Here is a 15,406-nt window from a genome sequence, read left to right as displayed (position 1 = left end):
AAATTAGATCATAAGTCTTATGTTGTTCTTTCTATTCCCTTCACTATTGCCAGTGCAGTTAGTGCCTAACTGCTCACCCAGAGAGGTCTTTGCTGCCAAATGGAGGAATTGAAATGAGTGAAGTTCCATCCAAATTGCTGTAGTGAATGTTTCCAGTTCCAATCATCATCCACGTCTGTGACCACAGCATAGGTGACACAAAGGCTCTGTCTTGGTCTCTTTTCTCACCTGTCCTAGTGATCTTAGCTCCTAGGGTTTACTTATGTCCATGATTCTCAAACACACACACACACACACACACACACACACACACACACGTTCAACCTTATTCTTTCTCCTGAATTCTTCCCTGGCAGCATCAAATGCCTGCCAACTGAAAGCCAAATAGACATCTCAAACTCTACAGTTCCAAACCAGAAATCATTAAATTTCCCCAAAAAACCAGTCTTTCCTCCAAACTTTCTTATTTTTGTTGTGTCCCACCATCCTTCTAATCACCCAGAATCGCAACCAGATTCACCTTTGACATTTCCCTTTCCCTTTTGATCCATTTCTAATCCGTTACCAAGTCCATTTAGTTTCCTCAGTATCTCTTAGTCTGTCCTCTTTTCATATGGCTGTCACCTACGTTCAGACCCTCATAAATGCTTGCCAGGACTTCCTAACTGATTCTCCTGCTCCCAGTCCCTCTCCAGTCCATCTTTTATGTAGCTGCTAAAATTGTCTTCCTAAAACACAGATCTGACCAGCTCACTCCTTTACTTAAGAATCTTCTGTGGCTTATGACTATCTCTAGGATAAAATGCAAATTCCCCAACTTGGTATTTAAAACTCTTTAATGTGCAGGGGGAGGGAGAGAAAATAAATATTTTGAAAAAAATTGAATTTTTAAAAATCCTTCAAAATCTGGCTTTATCACACTGTTCCAGACTGATTTAATATAACTCCCTTTTGCAAATGCTAAATGCTCCAGCCAAACGATTCTAGCATATTGGGACAGCACCAAAATGGCTTCCCAGCTTCCCCCTTTTGACAGGACAAGCTCCATTTCTGATGAAAGTTAAAGGTGCTCCTTCCACTTCTGGTTTCTAGGATGGTGATTGGTGGGGAGCAAAGTGTTGTCTCTTACTGCTTATTCCACATCTATGGTTTTGGAACTTTGAAGTTTAAAGAATGGTTAAATAGCATGGAAGCCACAAACAAGGATTTGGATAGACTCTGAGACATAATGGAGGATAGCAGGGTGTGGAGTGCTGTGGTCCGTGGGGTCATGAAGAATCTGACGTGACTGAGGAACTGAACAACAAGAAGATTCCCAGTAGTTGACATCCCATCTCTCACCGGTGTGCCAGTTCACAGGCCATAGTTAGGACCACAGATTTAGAGTTGGATCAGACCTCAGAGGCTGTCTAATCCAATTCCTCTTCTCACAGATGAGGAACTGAGGGCCAGAGATTTGAAGTAATTTGTCCAGGGTCTAGGATGAAATGTTCTACTACAAAAAAAATCACTCTTTAGAGTTTACCACGGTTTTTAAAAACAGCAATTTATTGCTTAAGAAAGTTCTTTTCATAACAAGTTTTAAAGGATTAGGTCTATATAAATATATATATATATATGAATAAATAGTACGGAAATACCATGATGTGATGAGATGCAAAATAATTTCATAACATTAAAAATGTAGGATTTTGGCACCAGCAAATGAATAAAACATGTAACACTTTAAAAATATGGTGAAATGACCTCAATGCAACGACTTTTATCTTATTTTAGGAAGCATAAGCTTTGTGTTCAAATTGAACAGTTTTCTTTAGTTTAAGTGACAACATCTGTATGAACAAACAAAAAAAGAATCTAATAATTATTAGATAAAATGAACCCCAGAAGAACCTGTACACCTGAGCCTGTAATAAGAAAGAGTTGCGATCCATAGCTATGTCTTCCACTTAGTTTTAGGGAGCTAAGAACTGGAAAGGGGCTTGCATACCAAGGTGAGGGTGTGGGCAGAGGGAATGATGTTAAACCTAGGGAAAGGCTTTTAAAAAAATTCTCAGGCAAACTCTAGATCTTGGAGGACGAAGCTAATGTGAATTAGTGCAAAATCTATTAACGTTTTTGTAAGACTGCATAAGCCAAACAGCAGATTTCATAACAGCTGTTAATATAATGTAGAAAAATGCAGTGTAAGCACAGATGATTGAAAGCAAGAGAAACTTGCATATTGATTTCACTTTCATTCTACCTTTCCTTCTCTAAAGAACACAAACACAAGCTATTCTAGACTTCTTAAGTAAGCAGTTTTTCATTCCTGTTTCCCACTATATGGACCTCAAGCATTCATTGATGCAGCATGTATGACACCCCTGTTGACTCTTTTGAAGTGATAAGAAATTGAGAATGACAAAAGACAGGGCCACCTTCTTGGGGAAAACAGTCATATTTAGTTTTTTTCCATTCTTTATTGCCCTTTTGGAGTCCCTTTCCACCCTACCAAAGCTTATGATCAGTACCACACAGTCAAAGACACTTCCATCTGTGGGAGAAAAATTATCTCCATTTATTTCATTTCATATACATCCATATTTTGAATTTTAATATAAAAAGAAAAAAATTAGAATCTGACAAATGTTTATAAACAAGATACCTTCAAATAGATTTCACTCATCTCAGTCTGATGCAGAGTAAATGACAATTGTACTGTTTCATTCAAGGCAACAGAGTCAGTAGTCCATGACCACTTAGCCCAACCTTTATGCAAGCTTAATTTTTATCTAACATGAACAATAAACTCATTGTTGATTTCCAGTTCTGTGTGTCTGTATGTGCGGACACATGCATGTGTACATAGCAGCTCCTTTCACTGAAAGAAAAGACATCTAGAGATCTCTTCTATTTTTACCTACAGGAATCATGATAAGAAAAAGAATGCATTACATGTAACTGGGGCTGGATTTTTTACAAAGAAAAATTAACTAATTGACAAATTCAGGTAGCAATAAAAGTGTCTTCCTCCCCCTTCCCCCCACAATAAATAAATAAATACAAAGTTGTCTGTGTGACTTTAAACCAGCTTCTTCCCTGAAGACCAGATGTGGCATTTCCATGGAGTTAAAACTTGACCCCATTTATCTTTATTCTTGCTTTCTTTTTCTCTCTTTCAATAAACAAAGTTTTCTGGCTTCTGCCACAACAGTAAAACAATTTGATCTTGACAAGAAAATGGTGCTGATTTTGTTTTCCTTTGTCTGCTGGACAAAATAGGCCAAGAATATAATTTGACTGTTGTGACCAATAAAAATGAAATGTAGGTCAAATCTTGTTAGGAGAACCTGACTAAAAACGTTTGGTATCTTAATTTCATTTAAACTTTTCAGATAACCAGATTCTTGCTGTGTTTTGCATTAGGTTAACATGCTGAACTCTAAGAAGCTGCAGACTGCAGTTTGTTGTTATGAGGCCTGCAGAATACAGAAAAAAGGGAACAATTAAGCACCCTTCATTTTGGAGAACAATGAGGTTCTAAGCTTATGCCAACCAAGATTAGTCAGCTGGAGGAGAAGCAGCCAATACTACAGAGATGATTATTTTTGACATTCAGAAATTTTTTTTTAGCCTACTGAATTAAAATTTTTCCCTGTACACCAAATATGATTTTTTCTAGAAAATCCTCAAAGATTTAAAAATATATTTTACTAATACAGATTATGAACTTTTTAGCTATAGGGTAAAAAGATATTTACTAAAGCATCACCACTGTGATGAAAACTAAATACAAGCTAATTTATACTGATTTGGGTTGTTGAGGATAGGGGAAATTTGAGATGTAAAAAGATAACATTTAACAATAATTAATCACATTTTTTCTAATAAAAACTCAATCTCCTTCCTAAACTTTACAAGTTTATTCACAACTGTATGATGAGAATATTATAAGGAACTTCTCATATAGAGAACTAAGAATATGCATTATGCGGCAGGCCTTTTTAATACAGTATTCCCAGAACTAATAACAATGTTCATAATACACTGTTCAGTGTAGCTGCTAGCAAATGATTGTTTATTGCTAAACACATCTAAAGATTTTTTAAAATTCTGTTAATTAACCTGAATTTTCTGAAGGCAAGGTTTGAATTAAGTAAATGACATGGTACAATGAACAAATGAGTGACCCTCAATATTCAGCTCTGATGCCAATTAAAAAGTCCAGACTAAAGATATCTCAATCTATAACAAAAAGAAAAAAGAACACGGATAGTGTAAATTGGCAGTTCTCAGACTTTTTGGTCTCAGGACCCCTTCATTGCCTTAAAAGTTACTGAAGACCTCAAAGAGCTTTTGTTTCTGTGGGTTATATTGATTGATATTATCATATTCAAAATTAAAATTGATTAAAGTTTTAAAATATTTATTAATTCATTAAAAATAATAATAAGCCCATACATGTTCACAGAAATAATATATTTTTATGAAAAAACTATTTTCCAAAACAAAAAAAGTAAAACGTGGCATTATTTTTACATATTTTTTGTAAATATCTTTAATGTCTGGCTTAATAAAAGACAGCTTCTCATATTTGCTTTTGCATTCCATCTGTTACCATGATATTTTAGGTATATGAAGAAAATCTGGCTTCACACAATCATATAGCTGGAAATAGGAGTATTTTAATAGGTAAATAAAGTCTTTGTATTAGCATAAAAAGGAGGGAGGTGGTGCAGTAGATAGATAGACTTCTGGGCCTGGAATCAGGAAGACCTAAATTCAAATCCAGCCTTAGATACTTATTAGCTGGGTGATGCTGAGCAAGTCAATTAACTGTTTGCCTCAGCTTCCTCATCTGTAAAATGAGCTGGAGAAAGAAACAGCAAATCACTCCAGTATTTTTGTCAAGAAAACCCCAAATGGGGTCATGAAGATTTGGACATGAATGAATGAAAAGACTACACAACAACGAAATTAGCACTAAAAGTTTTTACCTCCAGGACCCCACTAGAAGAGGCTCCTAGGAGTCGGAAAGCCATGCTTTGAGACACGCTGGTACAAATAAAGAGCTACAGCCAACAAAATGCAGTAATGAAAATAATGAATGAACACTCAATGCTGGATACCATAAATGAAAAAGGGGGAGAAGAGAACAACAGCAAAGGGCAGTTTGGAAAATCATTGAAATCCACAATTACAACAAAAATTTCAATGAAAGGAAACAAAGTCCTTTTCAATTTTAAAATCCTACGATTCCAAATATTGGCTGTTCTTTGCCTCCATTCTACTTTTGCTCTTCATCATATACAAAAATTAAAGCAACTCCCTCTAAAAACAGGGGTGAGGGAAGAGAAATGGCATTTATAATAATGCCTACTGTGCCAGCACTGTGTTGAGCACTTTACAAACATTATTTCATTTGACCCTCACAATAACCCTGGAGGGTAGGTGTTATTATTATTTCCAGTTTCCAGTTGAGAAAACTGAGGCAAAGAGAGGTGAAGAACCTGCCCAGGATCACACGGCCAGTGAGTGTCTGAGTGTGCTTGCAATAGGCTTTCACATTAAAATTTCTGTTACCAATCTGAACTTTCCCCAATTCTGCTATTTATGAATAGTTTTAAATACCAGAAGCCTAGAAAAATCATACACAACTGCTTTCTAGTGGAAATTATTTAAACTGCACTGAATAGGAATTAAGTCATAATAATGGAAGGAAAAGGCTTGTCCTGGATAGCATGACTGTAGCCCCATGATGATAAAGACGATGATGGGGGAGGGGACGGGACAGGGTGTGATGGTGAGAATAATAAGTTATATAGCACTTACCATGTGCCAGTCACTGTGCTGAGGGCTTTACAATTATCTTGTTTGATCCTCCCAACAACCCTGGGAGGTAGGTGTTACTATTTTCCCCATTTTACAAATGACGAAACTGAGGAAAATAGAGATTAAATGACTTATCTGGGGACACACTGGGCCCAGTGTCTGCATTTGAACTCGAGCCCAGAGCTCCATCCACTGTGTCACCTCGCTTTATTTACAGAAACAAAGCAATTTTTATATTGTGCATAAAAGTCAGGACTACATATTGAACCTTAGTCTTGTTAATGAAGGTTCAAAGACTTCGTAGTCTAATTTTTCCTTTTAAAAAAAATCCTGGAAAACTTTCCCCCAAATAACCAACTCCAAACTTCCTATGAGGTTTTCAGTTATTAAATAACAGTACAAAACTAAGCAGAATAAAAATTAAAGAGTAATAAAGGAGTAGCATTCAGAATACAATCCCGATTTGAAAACAAGTTGGTTTTACACGTAATTGAGGAAAAAAAGAAAATATTATTTAAAAAAATATATATAGCTTAAACACAAGCTTGTAATTTCCCAGCACTAAATCTACTTTCAACCAAAATTTGGTTACCTTGGGAGAACTTTAAAAGTTTTTAAAACTGAAACTCACAAAAATATCTTAGCCCATGGCTAGCTTATACACTACTGAAGGTATTCTAAAGAGTTGCTTTCATTTTGAGCATCAATAAATCAGAGATCTCAGAAACAGGCTTTTTATTTTACTCACCTGTTCCTCCAATCCTTTTATGTAACTCAAGTTTCAAGCCTGAGGTGTTTTTTTATCTGTTGCTTATGTGTAATTTGTTGAAGAGAATGATGATGAGGCTATATGCCTGGGAGAGGCAGGTACAAGAGGTTTGGAGAAAAGAGACATTCTTTGGTTCTACACTCTGTCCAGGAAGAAATATGTAGAAAGAGAAGAAAAACACTTTGCTTAAGTGATAGACAAGTAGAGGAGCTGGTGCCTCAACATGTGTCCTATTTCTAGCTTGCCTTCCTAGAAATTTCAGGGAATTTCCCATTGGGTGAGACTGGGGGCCTCCTCTTGGTTGACCTAAGATATCTCACTCCCAGTGGGAAAGCTCATTCACTATACATATTTTGGGGCATGTTCAAATCTATGTAACTTCTCCAATTCTGATTCACTATTTGCTCTGATAGTTGGTGTTTTTTTATATAAACAGTATTTAGTAGGAAGGAATCAAGTATTTGCGTATAATTTTGGGGTTCCCTCTTCCCTTTTAAGGGAAACTAGTTTTGTTGCTTTTCAACCTAAAAACAAAACAAAAAAAACATGTCCCTAGACCAGCAATACTTATAGAGGCAGACAGATATTATTTTAGACAGTACTCCTTCTCTGAGAGTCAGGAAAACAATGGTTCTCCTCCTCCCCTCAAGACAAGGATCAAAGCTTCCCTTGGATAGGGGCATGCAAGATTCTAGATATAGACAGATAGATCTATATCTAATTATCTATCTATCTATCTATTCCTCTCTTTGAGCAAAATTTAGATAACCTGTATGGGCACACAGTCAGCTAGGTGGTGCAGTGGATAGAGTGCTGGGGAAACCATGAGTTCAAATTTGTCACACACTAGCTGTATCTTGGACAACTCACTTAACCCTATTTACCTCAGCTTTCTTATCTGTAAAATGAGCTGGAGAAGGAAATGGCAAACCATTCTAGTATCTTGCCAAGAAAACCCCAAAGGGTCACAAAGAGTTGGATTCCACTGAAAAAAAGTGACTAAACAACAACAAAAATGTGGATATGTACCTCTTACATGGATAGCACATACCACTTAACATTTCATTTCTGTGCAAAGAATGATTTAAGAACTTCAGCACAAATTATGATTTTTGCCTTCTTTGTTGTAGACACAGTATTATGTTCCTTCGGTTAACTTCAATCTTTTTTTTAAGGTTGTCTTGTTCTCACTGGTTCTCTTCCCCAAAACCCTGATCCTTTTCTCTTATTTGTTATCTCTTTCCCTTTCAGATTTTGCTTATTAGCTCCTCTTTCTCTCGTGATTTTATCTGGTCATATATTTCTTCCCCTTTTTTGTCCTCTCAGAAAGTCAAGTAGATTCTCCCTGCATCCTCCCCTTCAAATACTCCTGTTCATTAGTTTTTTGAATTACACTTTGGGGAGCCTTTTCCACTCTCTTCATTATCCATCTTTTTCTCTTTCTGTCTTGCATACCACATGCTCCTCTCTAATCCCCTTCTCCCCTTCTTAACTTTTATGTATCCTCCATGCTATAAGGTAGCCTCACGAAACCAAAAAACAAAACAAAACACCCTGATTCACCTGGAGGCAACATGTCACCGTGTTCTGTCCATAATTCCTCCAATCTGTCTCTTCTCTGTTACCCCTACCACATTTCCACCTTCATCCCTGACTCCTTCTGTAATATTTAGAAAGAAGTCTCTTACTGGTTTCTCTGCTGTCACTATTGCTGTTGCTGTCCTTGCCTACTGAATTTTGGACTGACTTCTCTCCACCATGTTCCAGGAAGTTCCTTAGTGAGATAATCTCATCACCCTGTAACATCTCATCAACCTTGGCACCCCCACTTATTGCTACCTCTACCTGATTGGAAGATGGATCCTTGAACTCCAAACCTCCACTAACATCTCATTTCTCACCTGACAGCACTACTCTGTGACATCTCTGAATTACTTCTCCACCAGGCCCCTTGGGGAACTCCTTCCTCTCCCTTTTTTCTTATTTGTGTCCTCAGCTCTTAGTAAAGTGCCTGGCACATACTAGGTGCTCGATATATGTTTACTGAATTGAACTGAATTGCTTTCCAAGGACTAGAACTTAGTTCATCACCAGAAGTCAGATGATTTGGTGATGAATTATTTGATGGGTTGCCATGGCTAAAGAAAAATACAGACTTGTCACCAGACCTATGGTCTTGAGAGTGACAATGTGGTAGCAAAGCGGTCAGCAAGTGCTACAAAATCACAGCAGTTTCAGAAGCCAAGACTTTCACCCCTTACCCCAAAAGAATTTGGGTCTCATTTGTTTGAGGGGGGAAAGATGAGGTTGAGACCTAGACCCCAAAAAGGAAAAACCCTGGACTTTCCCACTTGGCCAAATCTCTGGCTTTAGACTGAGGCCATAATCCCATCAACTGGCCTTTCACTGTGGCTACCATCCAATCTCTCAATTCTGTTACCCCTAACCTAGCCTAGCCCTCCATTGTTTTACCTCCCTATGGCCCCATGCCACTTCCCACCCTTAATCCTATCTAGGCTCCATTCTCCCTTGGCCACTGGATCCAGGTCCCAGGAGTTCTATTACTTCAGACTACTTGGCCACTCCTGGATCCCTCCCATAGGCTTTCTGCATATAAGGTCCATCTTGTCCCCTTTAACATGCTTAGATTTTTAAAATCTAGCCAGTAGCCTACTAATGTTTAGACTCTTATAAGAGTCTGCCCAACACCACGGATGTTCTAATAAACTTTGTCTTTGGCTGGAAACATAACATAAAATAAAATGGGGATGATAATAATAGCACCTACTTTCAAGGGTCTTTAGAGGATCAGACGAGATAATTGTAAAACACCTGGCACAAAGTAACTGCTACATAAATTTTGATTATTTTTTCAAACTTCTAAATAGCTACTAATTTCTCACAACCATTTAAAGTCATGAAATGACTCCAATGGGCCTCGAAAAGAAAATACTTAAAGTAAGGGTCCTCTATTCTCAGAAACATGGGAAACAGCTTCTAAACTTGAAAAATGTAGACCTTCCTTGCCAATGATTCTACCTAAAGGAGCACTGAACGAAAGGGTGACCCTTCCTTAACTCCCCCTTTTTCTGGGGGAATGGGGGAGGGGAGGTAGGAGGAAACCGATACAGTTTTTAAACTCTACCCAGGGGCTGTTGCAAAATTAAACGTCGCTTTAAACCTCATCTCCAGCATTCACTATGAAGCAAAATCGATTTTGAAAGGGGAGGGGAAAGAGAAAGAAATACATTTTAGAGAACTTGTAAATGTATACTATATGCAAAGAGTACCCTTTTAAACTGAGAAAGAGAACAACCAATTCAATTGATAACTGAAAGGCCAACCAATCTAATTTTATGCAAGGAATAAACTTCTAAATTCAGAAATGAAAAACAAACCTGGCATACACAAAGAACACCCTTCTCTCAAACCGGCAGGTTAAACAAACACTCCTCCCTTATCATTTCATGCCTCCCAAAAACCTAATAATAATAACCTTGGAACAGGACTCGGACCTACAGCCCGCAGCTCGGGTAACTAAGGACTTTCCCATCACGCCACTGACACCCAATAATACGACAGCCTGCACGCCGGCCTGGTGTCGACTTCGGTTGCACAGTCGTCCACGCCTCTCGACGGTCTCTGTTTCCGTTGGTTGGCTCGCTGCGGGATCTCGCGACACTTCACTAGGGCGGAAGCGCCTCAGCGGAAGGGGCGCATTTGGCGCCCACTCAGCACTAGAACTACAAGGACCATCATCCTCCTGTGATGCCAGTTTCTTCCGGGCTCCCGGATAGGATTCCAACGAACTGCTCCTTCTTTCTTCCTGTGTCTGTAAAAGCCAGGGCTTGGCCAAGGGGACCTCTAAGGTCTCTTCCAGCGTTAAAATAACGCCCTCTCCCTTGTTTCTAAAATCCCAGGCGGCCAGCTTGGGTCCCTTCCTTAACTCTGCCACTGTCCCCTGGGCTCGCCATGGAGTTAATTACATCGATGCCATAGACTAGGCCTCCCTCCCTCTGGGCCAGACTACACCTGGATCACACCTTCTGGTGCCCCTTATGCCCCTCTGGAACTATTTTTTATTGATTTTAGTCACTCAGTTTTAGATCTTGGCAAATTTACCTAATGCTGTGTATCTTGCCACCCTCGGACAATGTTTCAAACCCCTCTACCATAAAACCAACGTGCCTGGCACATTGTAATCAATGATTATCTTCTCAGCCATTTTGCCATCTCTTCTGCTTGCCTCCCTCCTCCAACCCCAAACTCCTTTCCCACCTTTTTCTCTGGAAACAGTAATCAAATCAATATTTCTATTGCTACTTGAAAGTGTGTGATAATCCATTGCCTTATGCCTTCTCTGACAATCCTTGTGATTTCTCAGACCCTAACTCTCTTCCCTGACTCCAGGAGTGTTGTTTCCCCCAATTAGAATGGAAGTGCCTTGAGGGCAGAGACTGTCACACTTTTGTATTTACATTTCCAGTGTCTGGCATATTGTAGACACTTAAAAAACAGTTTTTCATTCATTCACTCTCTTTCACCTTGTTGACTATGGTTTTTACATCATGTTAATTTCCAAGTATGTCTCTCCTTGACTCTCTTTCCCCAGCAAGCCTCTTGTAACCATGATTAAAAAAAGAAAAAGAAGTGCAGAAAACCCAGCATATTCAGAATCTGACAATGCATGCAATATTCCATACTCACAGTCCCACACCTTTCCAATCAAAGGAGGTAGGTCCATTCTTTAACTCTTCTTGGTTACTATAATAACACATCATTCAGTTTTGTTGTTTACACTGTTGTAGTCATTATTCCTAATTCTGCTTATTTCACTGTGCATCAATTCATATAAGCCTTCCCATGTTTCTCTGAATTTTTATTACTGGCCTTTTCTTACATTGCTGTAAGAAAGCCCATCCCATCCATGTTTTCTTATTGACTTTTAGCAGTCCATCACATACACCCTCTGAATTTCCCCCACTAGATGATAGAATCAAATGCTGGATCATCTAATTCATTCCTCATTTTACAGATGAGTAAACTGAGGCCCAGAGAGACTGAGCAATTTGGATAATGTGACACAAGTAGTAAAAAGAACTAGGATTCAAATTCAGGTTACTTGACTTCAAATCCAGGTGTCACTGTTTTCCCTAAACCAACTGGAGAAAGTATTCCACTCAATGATAGGGCAAAAGAGACAAGGTTCACTCCATCTTTAAGACTGCGTACATGACTGATTTGTACAATAACCCATTAGATTAACCAGGTATGTATCAAATTGAATCATTAAACCAACTAAAGAACTCCCATTAATGTAGGTAGTCTTATTATTTCTATCGCATGCAATTGACCCCAGTCATCTTGAGGGCAAAGATTCTTTTATGCCTAACAGCTTTACGTTGGGATGGAGAATAGTTTTTAGGAAAATAAGAAAAGGAAAACTTGGAACCCTATTTCCAGCAGGATGGAATGTGAGGATGTTGCCTCCTTTCCACAAAGACAGGCTCCTAAATGTCTCAGAGGATTGAGACAACGGTCTAGATTTAATTTAGGCCTTTAGTTTAGGTACACGTGGTATTAACTGTCTCTAAAGTACATTTGAACTCTCAGATGACAAAGTTGGAATGTCATGTGTGAGGAACAGAAAAAAGAGAAGGAACGTGTAATAAGACTGTTAAGAGAGGCTGGAGCCAAGTTGTAAAGGGCTTTCTATAGCAAACAGAGAAATTTGTATTTGATCTCAGAGGTAAGAGGGGAGTTGAGTTGAACAAGGGAGAAACCTGGTCAGACACATACTTTAGGAATTTCATTTTGGCAAATGTGTGGAGGATAGACTGGAGAGATGAGAGATCTGAGACCAATTTCAATAGTCCAAGCAAGAGGTGAGGAGGGTCTGAAGCAGACAGGTTGTATGAATGGAGAGAAGGGGAATGTGAGAGCTCCTGTGGAAGTAGAATTCACAAAAATAGTGGGAGTATGAAGTAAATGAGAGGGAAGAAAGAAACATAACACACAGGTTAGATTAGATTGAGTCTGTAAACCTGAGTGACTGAAGGAATCTGGTGCTCTTGAAAAAAATAGGGACATTTGGAAGAGGGATAGATTTAGGTGGGTAATTTCTTTTTGAATGTATTACTGAGTTTAAGATGCTGGAGTAAGTCTAACAAGCAGTTGGCGATGTAAAACTGGAAATTAGAAGAGCGATTAGGGCTGGACATATAGATCTAGGAATCATCTGCACAGCAATTACAATCTGATGAGGTCACCAGGTAATAAAGTAATATAGAGATATAATAATGTATATTAATATAATAACAATATTATATATAATATAATAAAACCATTGAGAAGCAAACAACAATATAATATAATGTGATGTATAGTATAATAATAAAATAATATAGAGAAAGGGGCTTAGGGAAGAGCCTCAGGGTATGATCAAAATTAAGTGGAATATGGATGATCATCCATCCAAGAAGACTGAGGAGTAGTCAGTGTGTGAATGACACAATACAAGCAATCCAGCCTATCTGAAGCACGCTGAGACACAGGCATGTGTTAGGCACGTCCAAACACCACCCTTGACCACCATCTCCCTTCAGACCAGGATGGAGTCGACCTAGACATGGGGGTAAGAGCCTTAGGAAAGGGAAAGCAAAGGAATAACTATTTATTAAGGGCCTACTGTGTGCCAGGCACTGTAGATAAAAAGAAAAGCAAAAATAGTTCCTGCTCTCACGGAGCTTATAGTCTAATGGGGAAGATATTATACAATTATTTACATACAAGACATATAAAGGATAACTTGGAAATGATCCCAAAATGAAAATAATACCGTTTAGCAGAAAGACTGGAACTGGATATAAAGATCTGGAAGTCATCTGTATATGATAAGTGAACTCTTGAGAGGTGATAAAATCACCTTGTAATAGAAGGTAGAAAGAAAAGAGACGGGGCCCAGGACAGAGGCTTGGCGAATCCTCAAAATGAGGTGAAGAGATGCATGATGATACAGTAGAGAAGACTGAAAAGGAACGGTCAGATAGGTAAGGTTTTGTGTGGATGAAATGGCAGGGGCTGGAATGGGGACTGCAGGGCAGATAATAATGCCATTGAGAAGCAATCAATCAAACAACAAATAAGCATTTTAGTATACTCTTGCTATGTGCTAGGCATTAAGTTCTGGGAATATAGAAACATAAGAAATTTGGGAGAGTGATTTAGGGTGCTGTGGATGACAAAAGCAAAGATTAGAGAAAATAGTATAAATGGAATACATAGATTTGAAATCTGGATTTTTTTTTTCAGGAATATTCAGCTACCCCTCAGTTAAGAAGAGAAATCATCTAATCGTCATCTATGCTGCATTCAAGACTACACATCGTTATTTCCTGGGGAAATGGGGAAGGTGATATAGATACTCTTGGCTGGCAGAGGGTATAGGAAAAATGAAGCAAGGTTTCAAGCATTAGGCAGGCAGCCAGGACAGAAGCAATCCAGAACCTTGATCATGGGATTCTTAAGGGGAACAGAAAAGCACCCACTGCCCTGAGGAGGGGCAGCCAACCAGAGTTCTGAGACCACTGAATCTTACTGATGCTCTGAGCACAGATAAAAGTAAAAGCCAGTAGAAACAAACCAGCAAAACAAAGTTAGGACCAAACAGAGCCTGACCATTCCATCTAAGAATATGGGAGTTTGCAGAACCTGATCCTTGTACTAAGTCACAATTTAGGAAATAAGGCTGGAAAAATTAATAAATACTGATGATAGAGAATTATGATGGAGCCAAGGATGTTTAGGACCTAAACCTCAAAGAGAATAATTCCATATCATCTACATGTGAAGGCCTCAAAGCAAATCAAAGATTTGCCATGTGCTCTTCTGAAATTTCTGGAAGAAATCAACCAAGAACTTTTCTTCCAAATGATTTTTATATGAATTTATAATCTATCCCTCTCACTATAACCACCTTTTATTAAACAAACAAAACCCCTCATCGTAACAATTAACAATTCAGCAAAACAAATTCTCACATTGGCCATGCCCCAAAAATGTATGTTTTCCTATGCAAGTTAAGTTCATAACCTCTCTGCTGTGTCATTCAATCCTCTGGACTGCTGGTTTATTTTTGCATTGACTAGAATTCTAAAGTCTTTCAAAGTTGCTTTTCTCTACCATATTGATGTCATTATATAATTTATTCTCTTAGTTCTGCTCACTTTGTATCACTTCATAGAGGTCTCCCTAATTTCCTCTGAAACTTTCTTTTATTATTTGTTATGGCATAGTAATATTCTGCTACCTTACTATATCACACTTGGTTTACCCATTCCCCAAAAAGACAGTTGCTGAGTTTCCAATAGGAACCACAACTTTGAAAAGAGCTCATATAAATATTTTTGTGCATATAGGTTCTTTTCCTCTTTGATCTCTCTGAGGTATTAGCTTAATAGTGGTATAGCTGGGTCAAGGGGTATACACAATAACATTTTGGGCATAGTTCCAAATTGCTTTCTAGAATGGCTGGTCCCCTTCACACCTCCAACAATAGTACACTAGTGTGCCTACTTTTTTGGAAGCTTCCTCCATTTGTCATTTTCCTTTTTTCTCATCTTTGAAAGTCTGCTAGGTATGAAGTGAAACCTCACTTTCTTAAATTCTCAAATTCTCTATAAATTCTCAAATTCTATAATTTTAGTGATATACAGCAAATGTTTATATTGTTGTCAGTAGTTGGATTTCTGCCCTTTAAAACTGCCTATTCACCTTTTGACCATTTTTTCCTGAGACATGGTTTTATAGATTTGTATGAATTCC

This window comes from Phascolarctos cinereus, unplaced genomic scaffold, assembly GCF_003287225.1.
Source record: "Phascolarctos cinereus isolate Bilbo 61053 unplaced genomic scaffold, phaCin_HiC Scaffold_5;HRSCAF=322, whole genome shotgun sequence".
NCBI lineage: Eukaryota > Metazoa > Chordata > Mammalia > Diprotodontia > Phascolarctidae > Phascolarctos > Phascolarctos cinereus.
The sequence above is the reverse complement of the archived record's forward strand: the minus strand, read 5'-3'. Positions refer to the sequence as shown.